This window comes from Scomber japonicus, chromosome 4 (genome assembly GCF_027409825.1).
Source record: "Scomber japonicus isolate fScoJap1 chromosome 4, fScoJap1.pri, whole genome shotgun sequence".
Taxonomy (NCBI): Eukaryota; Metazoa; Chordata; class Actinopteri; order Scombriformes; family Scombridae; genus Scomber; species Scomber japonicus.
Genome location: NC_070581.1, coordinates 15669743 through 15686068, shown reverse-complemented (window position 1 = coordinate 15686068; position 16326 = coordinate 15669743).

Below are 16326 nucleotides of genomic sequence, written 5' to 3'. Positions count from 1 at the left end.
AGCTGGTTAGTGACCCAGTTTTTATGAGCACAACAGAGAGACATATCTGACAGTCTTGTGAACTTCCTGGTTTTGAAAATGATATTTATGTACCACAGGAACAGGAGATGTGCTAACTCTGCTGTGTTCACACCACACATGCTACTTACTGTTATACATATCCAACAAACACTTTGCAGAAAGGCGGGGGCTATTTAACCTATAAAAGCACACCCACTCTTTGTCACCACTGCTAATGACAGTCTAACTAAAGCATTTTACGGGCAAACTACCTTTCACCTGTTTACACAGACGTTTACACTGACTGTGACTGTGTTTTTGATTCGTCATATCACCAACGGTCCTTAAAATGCCAATTCAAACTGAAAGCAGATGTTTCCTGTTCAGCTGTTGGCAGTTTAGTTCTGTTTAACTTCACTAAACTCATTTCAATATTTGCTGTTTGTGCTAACATTAACATTATTGCTGCTGACAATGCTTGCTTACTCTCACACTGATTTTTTGTGTGCAATGTCTTGGTGTCTACTGGCTGCTAATTTGTATTGATGTGTGAAATAATGAGTTAATTATTCTAGTAGAACTCTTTTTTCTTAGGTTGCTGTTTGGCACTGTTTGACTTTTGCATGACAATGCTAACATCTGCCTTTGCACAATCATGAAACATGAATAATCATCCTTTGTGTAGGGCTGGAATGACTAGTGGATTAGTCAAGGGACAGAAAATTAATTTAATTTTAATTTTGTTTCTCTGATTCAAGCTTCACAAATGTAAATATGATCTGGTTTATTTAGTCACTGTAGTACTAAACAAACTAACTTTGGGTTTTGGACTGTTGGTCAGGACAGAAGATGACATTTTAAGACGTGACCTTTGGCTTTGGGAAACTTTGATTGACATTTTTCATCATTTTCTGGTATTTTATAGACCAAACAACTAATCGATTGATTAATCAATAGTGAAAATAAGTTGCAGCCCTGTATGGGTGTTAGAAAATGAGTTGGTTTGGTGGTTACATGCTGTTGCACTACAAACTCAGCTCAGAGGGTTCATATGTTGAATATTTGCTTGTGTTTTGCACAAGATCCATTTTCATAATCAGATCCAAAGTTTCGAAAAACTTCATATGGATTTTTCTTGACACAAACTACTTTTACATTTTCACCACACAACCCTGCATATTACAAAAGCATAATTGCACATGAAATCTGAGCTCCTGTTCTACATTGTATGCTACTATTGTGCTAATTGCAAAGCTAAACATACTGTATATACAGCACCTGCTGATGGTAATATGTTGTTTGTCAATGCTACGTAACATTTCATTAAAGAGACTGGCGGCTCCAAACTATGGATTCTTGAGGGTGAGTTCAACATAATTCATAATCATTTCAATATCCTAACCTGCTGCTGCATATGAGGTGAATTCTGGGTTCACATGCGTCCATCACTGTAGGATATTCACTGCAAGGTGCAGGTGCTTTGTTGGAGAATGGTCACATGGCTGGTGTTTGTCCCACACACAGAAAGTGCTTTTGTGATGGTTTATCCCTCCTCTGGTCTGAACAGCCTAACAGGAAAATGGTTACATGGTGACCTGTCACCTGTGTTTCAGTTCTCCTGGGAGAAAGTTTATTATTGTCATTATTGTGTATTATATATACTCCTTATTCTCATTTGGGCTCTAACTAACTATGATTTTTATTATTGATTAATCATTTAGTCTAAAATTAGCGAAAGATAAGAGAAAAAGAACCAAAGTTAAATTATATGAAGAGCAAAGCAGAAAATCTTCATGAAGAAGCTAGGACTAAGAAACTAGGACATTTTTTCTTGTTGTCAGTTGATATTCTGCCTGTTGATTTGTCCACAAACAACTGTCATTACATTGTTTTAGCACAGTGAGATGCTGTAGCATATTTTTTTTAAATCTAAATGACTAGGTTATTTTTAAACTATATTTGAATAATTTAAGGTGCTAGTTAATATATTCTTTTAATCCCTTACTTCAATATTTATTTTGATTAGTTTTATGCAAATCAATCGATTTCGACCAGTATTACTGATAATGACTATGTTAGCTGTCTTCCCCAGATTTAATTAAATTCATAACTTAATTTCACTGACAAGCACAATAGATATGATTTGGGGATGAAATGCCAATGTCATTGACTGACTGACCTATCAGGTTGTAGGTCAGCAGCCTCACACAGTCTCCCATCATGCATATAACGCAGGTCCAACCCTGGCCTGTCACACTTGCTGTGGTAACTTTATAAAGCATGCCTGTCACAGGGTAGCAACAGCACCAAAGCTAAATAAATCACAGTCAGTAAATGGCTTCTACTCCTCAGCAATTTCCTCAGCTATCATCAGTCTGTGGGCCAGAACTGATAGCATTCTGTCAGTCGCCTGCTACCTTGATGTAACCTGGCTTTCCCCTGCAGTGTGGCGATAGGTTAGTCTCACTTCCTTTTGTTTTAAGGAACAGGACAGCAAAGGGAAAATGGTGTTACGGCCAACCTGGGGCTAAGAGGTGCAACTGGGGCTGTTACACTGTGGCCTGGGGGCCACCAGGACAAGGAGCACCCTGACCTTGTGTTTGTGTAATGGCTGTGCCTGTGATAGATGGCATTGCCAGAGCATTCACCCGCCGCACCGTGGTGCTGTCCACTTGCTCTGACACAGATGGATTGGCCTTTGTGTTTTCCTCTCACCTCTGCTGTGTAATTAATCTTCAGTGCGAGTCCATGGAGGAGAGTGTTCCTTGACTGTGGGCTGCTGACCGATAAACTCACCAGCGGGTGGATAGAGGCAGCATTCAAGGCCCTGAGGACAAGCACCACGTAGGAGATGGCAAAAGAAGATGTTTAAATGCATGCTGCTCCGGGCCGCCTCGCTCACCTTGGTTATCAAAAGAAGAGGTGGCGAGCGCAATATTTGTTCCTGCTCCGAAGTACAATTTATCTTGGATGAAAATAGCATCTCTGGGAAGATTCAGCAGTAATAGAGCCTCCCCAGCACCACCACCATATTTTACACTCAGGCCTAGTTTCTCTCTACCTTGCCTCACTTGTGCCACATGTTTTATGCTCCATTTCATAAGATAATAAGGCTGTGAGTTAAAATAGCTGAAAGCAAATGAATATATCTGCGCTGCTATTTTAAATATTTTGCTTGAATATATCAGTATGAAAACCACAAGTTGATAACTTAGCATAACTGATCATTATGCATATATATATATATATATATATATATATATACATATTGAATGTTATTATAATTTTAAAGGGCAATCTTTAATATGTGTCTTGTGCTCTACATGAACAGTAGTCCAGGTCTTAAGGTGGATGTTTACATTTAAAAGATATTTTCTACTGTATTATTAAATAGATAGATACATCTTGAAAGACTTGACACTGATGGTAGTGAATGTAGAGAAAGCTTTCGACCAATAAGCCTGAATGAGTGTAAATAATGAGCCTAAATAACTGTCCTGATAAAGGAAAGTTATTCTGTGCTCTCACCAACAGCACAGGTTTATACTAATGAGACTTTATCTGAGCTATTTAGATTAAAAAGAGGCATTACACAAGGTTGCCTGTTATCTTCCTCCTTATTAACATGAATGTAGATAAGGAAGACTATAAACTAAGTTTATTTACTGATGATTTGGTGTTATATTTAACTAATAAAAAACATTTCTTCCAAAGGCAATAGAGATCATAGAGGAAATTCCAAAATATCAGGTTATAAGATGAACACTGAATACCGTCAATAAAAATCCAGAATGTGGAACCTGGTGTACAACAGAGATTATGCATTTATCTGATATAATGTGTAATAGTGTTCAATCATTTAGAATATATTCACATTGACAAATTAAGAATAGATATTTATAGTTTAAAACCTAGATTATCGAAAATATCAATTTACACTGTGATTTGGTGCCAGGAACCTTTGATGATGTTTGTTTAAAGCAGGAAAAAATAAACAATTAATTAAGAATAAGCGACATGCTGCTGAAGGAGTAATATAAACATTACTCACTGCAGAAGTTGAATGATAAATGGAATAAAAAGCTCCATTTTAAAGAAGCCAACACAAAAGAGAAAAAACATGCTTATATCTCACTAACAGCATTACTGCTAATGAAAATCTACAGTTAATACAAAACTAACTGATGACAACAATATACTACCCGAGAGTTTTTAAAAAAATCCGTTTTTTGCAGATTCCTCTGATCGGTGTATGAAATGAAGGCTCTCACGGCTTCTTTGCATTCTTTCTGGTTTTGTACAAAAGTGAACAAAATGTGAGGTGAAATCCAAGAACGGATATCTATTACTTATAAACCAAACGTTCAGTTCTCAGCTTATCTGTGTATTTTTCCGAATGCCAAAAAATAAGATATCCTGTGGGATAGACGCTTATTTTAAAATACTGGAAAAATACAGAGGCCCTACTTTACAGACATGGAAAGAATTGACGAGATATTATTTGCAATAACAATGAAGCAATTCAAGGAGGTATGTAAGGAATATTTTGGATGATTTAAAGAACTTTTTGCAGGGCTGGTTAGAACAACAAGGGGAGGGAAGGGGGACTCTGGTAAGTAATATGAGGTGTGAATGTTTTAATGTTTCATATTACCCTGACATGGTCCAAGGATAGCATGTACTATTTTATACATTAAAGTAAGAGAGTGTACGCAAAACCTCATGGTAGAAGGCATGAATTTAAATAAAGTTTATTTTTTTTAAAACTTCAAGCCACTAGCAATAGTACCAGTTTCATTTGAAGGCCTGTATTTTAGTTCTTTGGTTACCATAGAGTACTACAGCACTGTAGGATTATAAATGGAGACCTTTATATCGGACCTGAAAACACTGTATAAGCACTAGTGGACCAGGATGCCACACTTGTACTGAAGCTTTCACTCCAGCTGTATTGGAAAATAAGTATTATAAAATGTAATGATGGGAAACATTTGATATCTCTATAATAATACAAATGAGTGTGGCATCTTTTGAGGATTGTGATCCAGAGGTTTGGAGGCAGTGTTTGTGCTTTTGAGTATAAAACCCTCCTCCGGGTGCAGTAGTGGGCTGCTAATCAGAAGCTGTGGTTAATCCTCTGGCTTTTCACCAGCTGAGAGGAGTGAGGCTATGGACAAACTGAAGTCCCCTTGAGATTGAGGTGTGAAGCAAATCCAGGCAAATCACTGAGCCTCGAAATGAACCAAACGGAGACGAAATAGAAGAGGTATACTGTATTTCTTTTTTTTTAAAGAAAGGAAAGCCTCCATAAAGCTGTGCTTTAATACTGTGCAGTGGGACAGGTCTGTTTAATGAGGTGATGTGAAGCCTGGAAATGAATAGTGTTGTGATATCCTGCAGCACAGCAAATAGAAGCACTGGGAGCCATTGAGCTCCAGAGCCTGAGGCACAGGACTGCAGAGCAAACAGGCAGTGTTAGTTCACTAAATGATGCAGAGTGGATGCTGGATAATCACCACACTGCCCATAAATTCTCTTTTAAAGGCACCTTGTAGAATAGACTGACTAGTCCAGACTACATCACTATATTGTTCATATAATCATCTCATCAGATCAAGAAATGTAGACAGAAACTATAAGGTTGAGATTCAGACTTCATTTGATGAATACACACTGACACTGTTTACTATGGCAAACAGAGCAGACACATTAAGCGGGATGCACACTGCTCACTCTGATTTATCTATGTTCATGTTGAACATTTCTCTGGAGCAGCCCCTGGGGTTATGGTGGAACAGTGCATGGTTTAGTTGAGCCCTCCTCCCTCCCTGTAAGCCCTCCACTCCGGTGGCTGGCTGCAGATTTAATGGGCTTAGCAGCTGTTGAGGAAAAACAGTGAGGGCTTGTGGCATATGCTCTGGTTAGAACAAAGAGCAGCGAGCACACCACATGAGCTACAAACTGCCTGAGAAGAACGCAGTGCTGCCACAGGAGCTTCAGTCAACCATTAAACGGTTTTACAACTCATGTTCATTCATTTTATTTGATTTACTTTTTGATACTGTGCTGTTCTGAGTTTTCTGTTCTCTTCTTCGTGTTTTTGATCACTTGGTTTACAAAACTATCTTAAGAGTATATTTTTTAAGAGTATTTCTTTTTGGGGTTTATATATTTGGCTGCAGGCAGCATTTACTTGTTCTTTACTATGCGAGGTTACACAGTCAGTTTGTAAGCTGTTTAACTCCTGAAATGAGAGCAGAGGATGGTGTATTTCAAGGGTTCTTTAAAGGCACTTGACAAGGCTGCCCTCTTCAGGGAGAGATGTAACCTCTCCAACACATCTGCTTTTAATGTGCCCCATGATGCTGTTTGGATAGAAAGTGGTGCAGTGAGTCCTCTAGTGGGCATAACAGAGATAGACATTAATGGCTCTATGTGGAAAATTTAATATATTTTTTTATCCAAAATGCAGGAACACTTTGGCCTTGCCTGACATAGGAATCAAGTAAGTGACAACATGAAGTTTTACTCTGATTCTTCTTTTTTTAGAGGCAAAAGAAAGCTGAATTTTCTTGTTTTTGTCAGACAGATGAGGAATGAACTCATTTTTATTTTCTGCCCAGAGCATTTTTTTCATTTGATTTGACAAAGTGCTCCACTGGTTCCTGCAAATATGACTAAATGATTGGCTGAAAACTAATTAACTCTGGCAAATATGTGATCCTCAACAGACTCAATACTGTATTTGTTGAGTAGAATGAGCAGTAAAGGTTCACTGCCATTGAGCTTCAACTTACTGCAAACAGTATTTCCTGTACATGTAACAACCTTACAGACTTCACATATAGCTTTTCTACACCTATATTTGGCCCACACAGTCTGGTTTCTCATGCACTACCAGCTGTTATGAACACACACAGGCTGATGTAAGTTTTATTGCAGTTTGCACAGTTGCTCTGTGCATATATGAGCTTCAACAGGGAGTATGTGTAAACAGCGATAAGGTCGTGTTTGTGCAATGTGTGTGTGTGTGTGTGTGTGTGTGCGTGTGTTTTGCTGGGTTTCCTAACTGTTAGCAAACACACTGTGGTGCCATGTTCTCCCACTCACTGCTGACAGAAACAGCTCAGTGACTGTGTGGGAGTGAAGTGTGGCAGGTTTGCAAACTGTCTGTGCTCATAACAATACAATATAAACCCTATAAATCTAAATTAAAGAAGCTGCTCCGTGAGTTTGTCTGTAGGTGTGTATGAATAAAAGTGGGTAGTAAAAGCTGTCTCTTGCATTGCCTGCTTGTCCTTATTAAAGGGAAAAAACGTCCTTGCACTAGCTACACAACAGAGAGGAAAACAAACAGTGTGGAGCAAACAAAAATGGTCAAAATCACTTGACATTGTGAAAGAGAGACATGAGCAGGCAGCCTGTGAAAAACAAGAAAGAGGAAAATGAGACCAAGTGAGAGGCCTTTTGGTGAACAAAGGCTTATCATGTGTAATCTCCACCAGTGTTGCTTGTCAGTCTCATCATGGCTGACCTTGTCTCAAGCCCTGCTATAAGCATGACCCTCTGTCCTGACTTGGCTGAGCAGACCCGTCACACTCTGTCTGTCAACCTCTCATCCCCGTACCAACCAGCCAGCCAGCCAGCCAGCAAAACTGCCTCTGTGTGCGCCTCCCCCTCTTCACAGTGTAACAACATTGAGTGCAACATAGACAGAGACAAATAGTCCAATGTTCATTTATTGTGCTGCAGTGTTGTATAATACATTTTTTAGGATGGCTGGACACTGAGAGTGCAATGTCTGGTACTTTGTGTGTGTGTGTTTGTGTATTCATAGGCTAGTTTTGGGGACAAATTTCAGACTTAGGACCAGTTAATTGGGGACGGCCTGTCCAATTCGTAACAATAGCTGTGTCTCCAATTGGGAGAAAGATTATTTTTGGGTCAGTGGTTAAGGTTAAGATTAGGGTAAGAAAATGAATGAAAAGAAAAAAAAAGAAAAAAAAATAATAAGAAGAAACTTTATTTATATAGAACCTTTAAAAACAGAGTTTACAAAGGACTTTAAGAGACAAAGCAAAGACAGAACAAAGCAAAGACACAGGACATAGAAAGCAATAACAAGGCCAACATCAAGAAGACAACGAAAAACTATAAAGAGTTGATATATGAGATTATAAGACAATAAAAAAGACAATAAAAAGATGACATCACATAAAAGCAAGTCTGTAGAAATGAGTTTTAAGAAGTGATTTAAAAGAGGTCACTGATTCTACGAGCCTTATCTTAGGTTGTTCCAAATCCGAGGGGCCCTTATGGCAAAAGCATGCTCACCTTAAGATTTCGACTTTGGAACAGCTAGAAGGGCCCCACCTTCTAGTCTGGAGAAAATGAGAAAATAGTACTCCTAAGTTTCTGGCAGTGCGCTTCAATTGCTGTTTTTCTGGATTTGGGGGACTGAAGAGTATGATTTCTATTTTTGAGTTTAAGGGAGTTTTGTACCATTCAACAGTTGACATCACTGAGACAATGTACAGCAGCAGGTAGGCTTCTGGGGTCACTGCTGGGAAGGTATCAATCAATCAATCAATCAATCTTTATTTGTATAGCACCAAATCACAACAAAGTTATCTCAAGGCACTTTACACATAGAGCAGGTTCTAAACCAAACTCTTCAGGTTTTAACTTTAAAGAGACCCAACATTCCCACATGAGCAACAGTGGCAAGAAAAAACTGACTGCCTTTTAACAGGAAGAAACCTCAGGCAGAACCAGACTCAGAAGTGGGCGGCCATCTGCCTCGACCGGTTGGGGTTGAGAGGAGAGAAAGGAAGGATAGAGGAGAGAAGCACAATGAAAATCAACAATGGAGCCAGAAGGTCCGGGACTGGAATCCGTCATCCGGACGTCTACAGATTACCTGTGAGACGAGAAAGCACAGACAACTCCGGGGAAGAAGTTTAGGTTATTGAATGCATTAATAGTACATGAATGTTAATGGAGGTATATCTGTGGGTTGTTTACATACCAATAAAAAGAAACTGATTTGGCCAATTGGGAGCATGTAGATGGAGAATAAAATTGGACCTTATATTAAACCTTGCAGTACACCACATGTAATGTGGGATGTGGAAGAAGTGTAATTATGGATGGTGACCAGGGCAGTCCTTTCTAAAAGGTAAGAATGGTAAAATGGACTGTACTAATATTGTGCCTTTTTAGACTTCTGATAGCTAAAAATGCTTTTACATTACAAGCCACATTCACACATATATGCCGTCAAGTTACCACACAGGATACTGGCACAGCCGTCAGAAGAAATTTGGGGTTCAGTGCCCAAAGAAACCTCGACCTGTGGACTGGAGGAGCCAGGAATCCAACCAATCTTCAGATTGGTGAAGGACCCGCACAACCTCCTGAGCCAAATTAAATTCACGCTATCCCACCTGTTGGCTGATAAAAGGAGGTCATTAGTTACCTTGAGGAGGGCAGTTTCTGTGCTACTTAAAGGTCTAAAACCTGACTGAAATCTCTCAAAGATGTTGTTTTGACACATAACTTTGCTCAAAAAGAGAAGTTCAGCGATTGGTCTAAAATGGTTAAAATTAGGAGGGTTGAGGTTAGGTTTTTTAAAAGAGATTGCACCACAGCATGTTTAAAAATAGCCGGATAAAATCCACTTTCTAAAGAACTATTAATAATCATTAAAATACTGCATTGAGGCTGCACTTGGTAGGCTTCATGCAGGCTATGATTACAGATAAAAATGACAAAATAACAATGAATATCCCTGCTGGTATGTAAAACACGGGGTTGTTGACTTATATCAATGACTATTTTTCTTATTACACATCTCATGTCCTCTAGGGGACAACTCCTTTGTATTAAAATGAGGAGGATTAAAAGCAGTTAAAAAGGCAGCAGTAAAAAGCTCAGAAAACTTGCTAAGAGACATACCTGGCAGTTGAGTTTGATATAAGTGTGTAAAATGTGTGTGGGGGCTTCAGTCTCTCTCAGATAAGCGTGTCTCTGTGATTGAAAAAATGAATTAAACTGTTAAGATTTACAGCATAGTTGTAGTAGTGCTACAGTGGATCAATGGTGAGAAATAATAGACTGCATGGGGAAAGTGGTCGATGAGGTTGGTAGTGACAGATGGGGCCTGTGGGGGAGCTGGTAGGGAGAAAAGTACTGTGAACTGTCACTATAAAAGGAGAATAAGGCACCGTAGAGAGGATTGGGGTGTAGGATGTGCAAAAGTGCGTAACCCCGGGTCTGAAAAGTAAGGCCAATGCAGAGGCTCCTTACACCTGCAGCCTGTCTAATGGCCAGCAGGCAGCGACTCCACTGCTTGCACAAAGAAATTGTATGGAAGTCTATGAAAAAATGACCCCATTTCTCACTTGACTTAACCACTTTCCTAATGAGCTTATGGTCTCAATCACTAGTTTGATACCAAGGCAACAACACTGATACTGTAATGTAATCATGACGTAACATCAGATTCACACAGCATGGACGGAACTGGCGCTATTTCACTGTGTTTTAAGTTCATGAAAGTTACTTGTAGAAGCATTTTGGTCATCTATAAAAGTCTTGTTCAGCGTTTGATTTCAATAAATGGCCCCTTAAAGAGTCAGCAGTTCAGTTTTTCTGGTAAGTACATTTTGTGTTAATGCTTGTTGGCCTGCTTTTCGCCTTATTATTATCACAGTTAACCATAGACTGTAAATGCACCGTGCTAACCAAGCTAGCAGCTAGCGCCAGGGTAAGTACCACACTCTTTTCCAAATATAGTAACTCTTGGCTTCAGAAATGAAAGATGATGACGTTCAAATCTAAGATGGTGATGGTTCAAATGGCTAAACTCAAGACTTCAAAATTGCAGCCCACAAACCAATGGGTGATGCCACAGTGACCAAGATTATAGCGATGGTTCGGCAATGTTTACAGCTTTAGCAGTAGCCGCAGAGTAAAAGCCATCAGGTAAGTGTTTATTTTAATACTTACTTACAAACTTTCCAATGCATCGATTTATGAGTAAATACCCCATATGTACTACTGTAGAACTTTGATAACAATCCAGGCATTATTAGTGGGGTAATTTACGAGATACAACAGTGGTCCCGTTAGCGCCTGTACTCAGCCATTCGGCTGATGGCTCTAACTCCACTATTTTCCGACCAAATGAAAATGAATGGCTGAGGTGGTGTTTAGGTAGACCCCATGATGCATAAAGCTAGGTTGAAATTACGCCGAACCATCGCTTTAAGTCCATATTTTACACGGATGTAAACACTCATTCGTGGATTCATGAATGTAATGAGTCGGGGCAGACTGAACAACATTTTAGCCGCTATAGTATTTGGCTGCCCATGACTGGAGTCCAGATGTTGAGGCTGAGGAGCCTGCTCCATAGACTGTGTTGGGAGGGGACTACTGATAAAAACAGACGTCCCACAAGGGCGTAGGAACCGGGGGAGGTAGGTCCCCTCCAATATTGGACACAGACGCATTTGTCCCACCCAAAAATTATACAGAGGAGAAAAATATTTGATTTTGAAATCTTTAACTCACTTGCTTTTATTTTGAAAGCGGAACACAGCGTCTTGTCACCGGCCCGCCCCCTCAAGGGCTCAGACTGTTTGGGAAGCGGGAAACAGGACACAGACAGCTGCCTGCTGGACAGAGGCTGTGATTCAACAAATAACTAGTACACTCTTGCTAGGTAAACGTTGTTACTATTAACGTTACTAGCCAACGTTGGCTGGCGAAAATATGGCGGACTTTCCAGTAACGGACAAAAGCGATTTGACACTAAATACAGTATTTAAGATGGTTGTAAAAGAACATGATTTTTCTATGAACTTAACCCATGAAACTTGAAAACGAGTAACGTTACACATCTCCCACATCTAGAAAGGAGTTAGTCTGTCTGTGTGTTTTTCACTAGTTTGTTCTTTTCTATACCTTACTCATGTCCACTGCTTTCATATTAGAGATCAGATGACAGTGGTGAGGGTGATGCATGGAGAGCGGGTGTTCTGAAAATTTAGCCTACCTCTCAGAATGACCTACCTACACGATGTGCGCATGTGCATTGCGTTGACAGAGTTCACAGAGAACCAGTCCATAATTGTAACCTACCCTGGAGAGTCTATCTTGCCGAAGTGGATCTACAGGATACTCTATCGTCTTGCCGAAGTGGATCAACAGGTAAATTAAATTAAATTAATAAAATTTGCAAGAAAAAGCCCTGAATGTGTCTCATAAAATATATGAAACCTTATTGCCATTCAGATTTGGCACTAGCTAATGAGCTAATCGTGAAAAAAATGGGAAACGTCTTTCTTTCTGCTAACGTTAGCTATCAAGGTAAGGAGATGGCTGAGTAAAACACGAGGTAGGTTTTGTGAAACCTGTAGCATGACATATTTAGGGCAAAAGGAAAAAAGATGTTCTATTGTTTCAATATCTGGGTTACAAAAAGTACAAATATTTAATTCTACATTAAACCTTTGGTGTAAGAAGTCATTGCATGGTTAGATTTCATTCAACATTTTAAAGTGAACTTCTTTAGCTTTGGGTGGGATTGGAAAGGAAAGATAACTGGTTCTTATCTTAATTATAACATTTCGGGAGTAATCTTTGAACAGAAAATTCCTCTTCACGTCTGAAGAGTAAGATTAGTCCTTAATAATTTATTATTGCATTTTTTATCTGAGACCATACATCCATCTATGACTAAGGGCGCACTCACACTAGGCATTCGTACCGTGCCCAAGTACGTTTGCCCCCTAAAGTCCGGGTTATTTGGCTAGTGTGAGTGCAAGTGTACCATGCTTGAGTATGGTACACTTCCCTGGCCCAGTACGGTTGGAAGAGGTGTGCTTGAGCACGGTACATTTGGTCACGCATGCGCACTAGGGATTAATAATTTTCCCGAAAATAAGACATTTTAAATCCCGGGAAAAGAAGCCAATTTTCCTGTGAATCCAGGGAAATCAACGATTTTTAAAAGGCAACATTAGCTGAGCCCTGGTCATTTCAAGCAACACTAAATGCAATGCGGAGACATTATGCATATATGGGTTCAACCATTTTTTGTGTATTATTTTATCATTATTAAGGCAAAAGAACTCAATTCATGTCCATTGGCATTATAAATGAATAGGCTATAGGCTTAATATTAGTTTGCATCCAGCGTGCTGCGTGGACTTCATTACATCTGCTGCACAGCTGCTACCAAAATTATGAAATGCTTTTTTACACAAGTATCTGTACTACTTCATACTACACAGTAGTATGTGTGACGAGATGAGAGACGAAAACGCGACAATATTTTTCGTCGAAGTGAATATTGTCTCGCGAAGCTATAATTAAAGCTGCAGTTGGTAACTTTGAGGAGAGAGAGGACTGAGCATCAAATTTGAAGAAGTACAACTTTCAGATCCCTCCCCCTCCCTCTCCGTTGCACTCCTGCCCTGCCTCCAAAGTCCTTCCCCCAGAGGAGGCTGACGTGCACGCGATGGTCGTTGCTGTGCCATTACTTTCTCTACGCTCCTGAAGAGATACCGAGCTGTGGAGGAAGGGGGAGAGAGCTGTATGCGTGAGCAGTGATTGACAGCTGTAAGATACTCCATCAGACACAATCCTGGCTATGATTGGTTCTTTTTGTCCGGTCACCCTGGATTCTGGCAATTTGCAGTAGGAGCAGTAGGTGGGGCTAAATGAGCCTGTTTTTTTTTGTTATTTTTACAGATTGCTAGTTTCATGTAATAGTCTATGCAGAATTTCTGAAAATGTGCTTATTTAAAATGGTGGAGGCATTTTGCGAATACTTATAATATACAACATTTCCACTTGTATTGTATCAGATTTAGTGCTGTGCTGATAGTCTGCTTTTGTGTTTTTAAGCAAGCATTTTTCCACTCATTCTCAGTAATACCTACTTTTAGATCATCTCTCCAAGCATTAAGTCTTGAGTGGGAATTGTCCTTTGATTTGGACCGCAACGTACTATAAAGTACTGACAACTGGCCTTTAGCATCCTTATTATTTACAGTAATCCTCTCTATAGCTGACTTGGGGGGCTCATTCAAGGAGTGGGTCTGTGATTTTATGAAGCTCCTTAACTGCAAATATTTAACAGACCAGTTAATCAAAGGACCCTCTATATATAGGTCATTTATTTTATTCAAATTTTTGCTAGCCCATTGTCTGAATCCACCATCAGTTCTACCAGGTACAAAGTTATCATTACCCCATATCGGGGAAAACTGTGAGAGTGTGGGTGCATCCCCTGTATAGGCATGTGTGTCATGCCAAACGGAGAGGGTGTTTTTAACAAATGGGTTTTTTGTCTGTTTCTTAAGTTATTTTACATGAACAGAATACAGATACGATTGAAGATGTAGACCTGATGTTGTAGTATGTTCGATAGCGAGCCATGCTGGAGGATCAGAAGTGAAGAAATAAAACATTGCTGTGTGCAGCTGCGCTGCCCAATAATACCATTGTTGATTAGGAGCTTGAAGCCCACCTCCATCATAGGGAAGATACAACAAGGACGCCTGTTGCTCCATATGAAGTTTGAGTTTGCAAAGTTTTCTGAGTTTGCAAAAAAGGATTGTGGAAGTGGGAGAGGAATGGATTGAAATAAATAAAGAAATTTGGGAAGAATTGACATTTTAAGAACATTAATGCGGCCCAACATGGAGCTGGGCATAGGCATCCATCTATTCAGAGATTCAGTTACAGACTGCACTAAAGGATCATAATTGAGGGAGACAATATTTTCAATTTCCGGAGCAGTTTTGATTCCTAAGTATATAAAACCTTCTTGGGAAGCTGAGGAAGGTGTGATAATCTGCAGATTTTGTCTCTCATTCTTATTCAAAAACCTATATCTGGAGAATTTTCCAAAGGATTCTGTTAGACTAACACGTGATGGTATAGATGATGTCAGATTGGATAAATAATAATATCATCTGCAAAGAGTGAGATTATATGCTCCGTTTCATCTATTTTCAAACCTAGGATTCCTGGGTGCTGCCGGACAGCCAAAGCCAATGGCTCAATAGTAAACAAAAATAAGAGACGAGACAGGGGGCAGCCTTGTCGCATGCCTCTGTGTAGACTAAATGGTTGCAAAATCTGATTATTTGTTAATATCTCGGCTGTTGGATCTGTATACAGAAGCGTAAGCCATTTGAGATATTTGTCACTCAAACCAAATCTAAATGTATTTTTTGTAGTAGAATAAAATATATTTGTGAATGTTTTGCAGTGTAGTTAATTTATGACATATTTCTGTTCAAACCATTAACGGATCTGTCAGGTTTCCGATATGTGTCCCCCCCTAATGTTAAACTCATTCCTACGCCCTTGCCCACAGTTATTTAAAAGGGGAACTAAAATCGATTTTGGTCAGCTCAGACTGCTGACAAGATGTGACTTTCAACGCCTCATGGACTAAAACCTGGTTCATAGAGAATGCGAGTGAATGCAGCAGTCCAGGGAGATAATCCATGATAACCAGGACCAAGCCCCTGGGGAAACAGTGAGTGGCAGTATTGAGGAAGTGAGTGTTCCTAAATATGGAATCACCTACTATCAATGTGGTTTGACAGAGTAGGGGGCAGGGAGTTGAAAGCAGAAGATTCCCATGGAAAAAGAGTGTACAGTCCACATTGTGTGTCTGGGTGGGCAAGTGCTGTGGCGGCAGCATCAGATGTTAGAGAAGGATACCCCTCTAGCTCAGGGCGAGGGAGACCGCCAAAGCCCACAGCCTTGGAGCACAGGAAGATGAAATCGAAGACTTTGAGGGCCATTTGTTCTGCTTCATAGGGGAGTGGCCAGCCCATGAAACACTGTCAGCCATCAGTGGAGGGAAAGCTGTGGTGTTGGCAGGCGCTGTCTTCAGGTCCAGATCTGCAAGAGATGGAGCAGTGGGGGCATCAGCTGGATGGATATGAGTGTCATTGGACAGGGCCGTGTGGTGGTTGGAGAGACAGCACCGCTTGAGTCCCTCTTGTGACAGCTTGCTGCCAGATTGGCCCAGGATGACTAGTGGTTAGGTGTCGAGCAGGAGTAGGGCCATGGACAGGTGGAAGGATCCCACACAACTGTGTCCTGGAGGGCTGCACTGAATGAGGCCAACTTTTTGGACTGCTTGAGTGCAACATCCATGAAACTGGGCAATAGTGAGTCCTTCAGTAGTTCATCTGAGAGCTGTTGAATATTCTCCTTAAAGTCAGCCATCTTTTTGTTTGCTTTCCTCAGGAGTTCACCATCATCACAGGGTATAGCTGGCGTGTTTTTGGT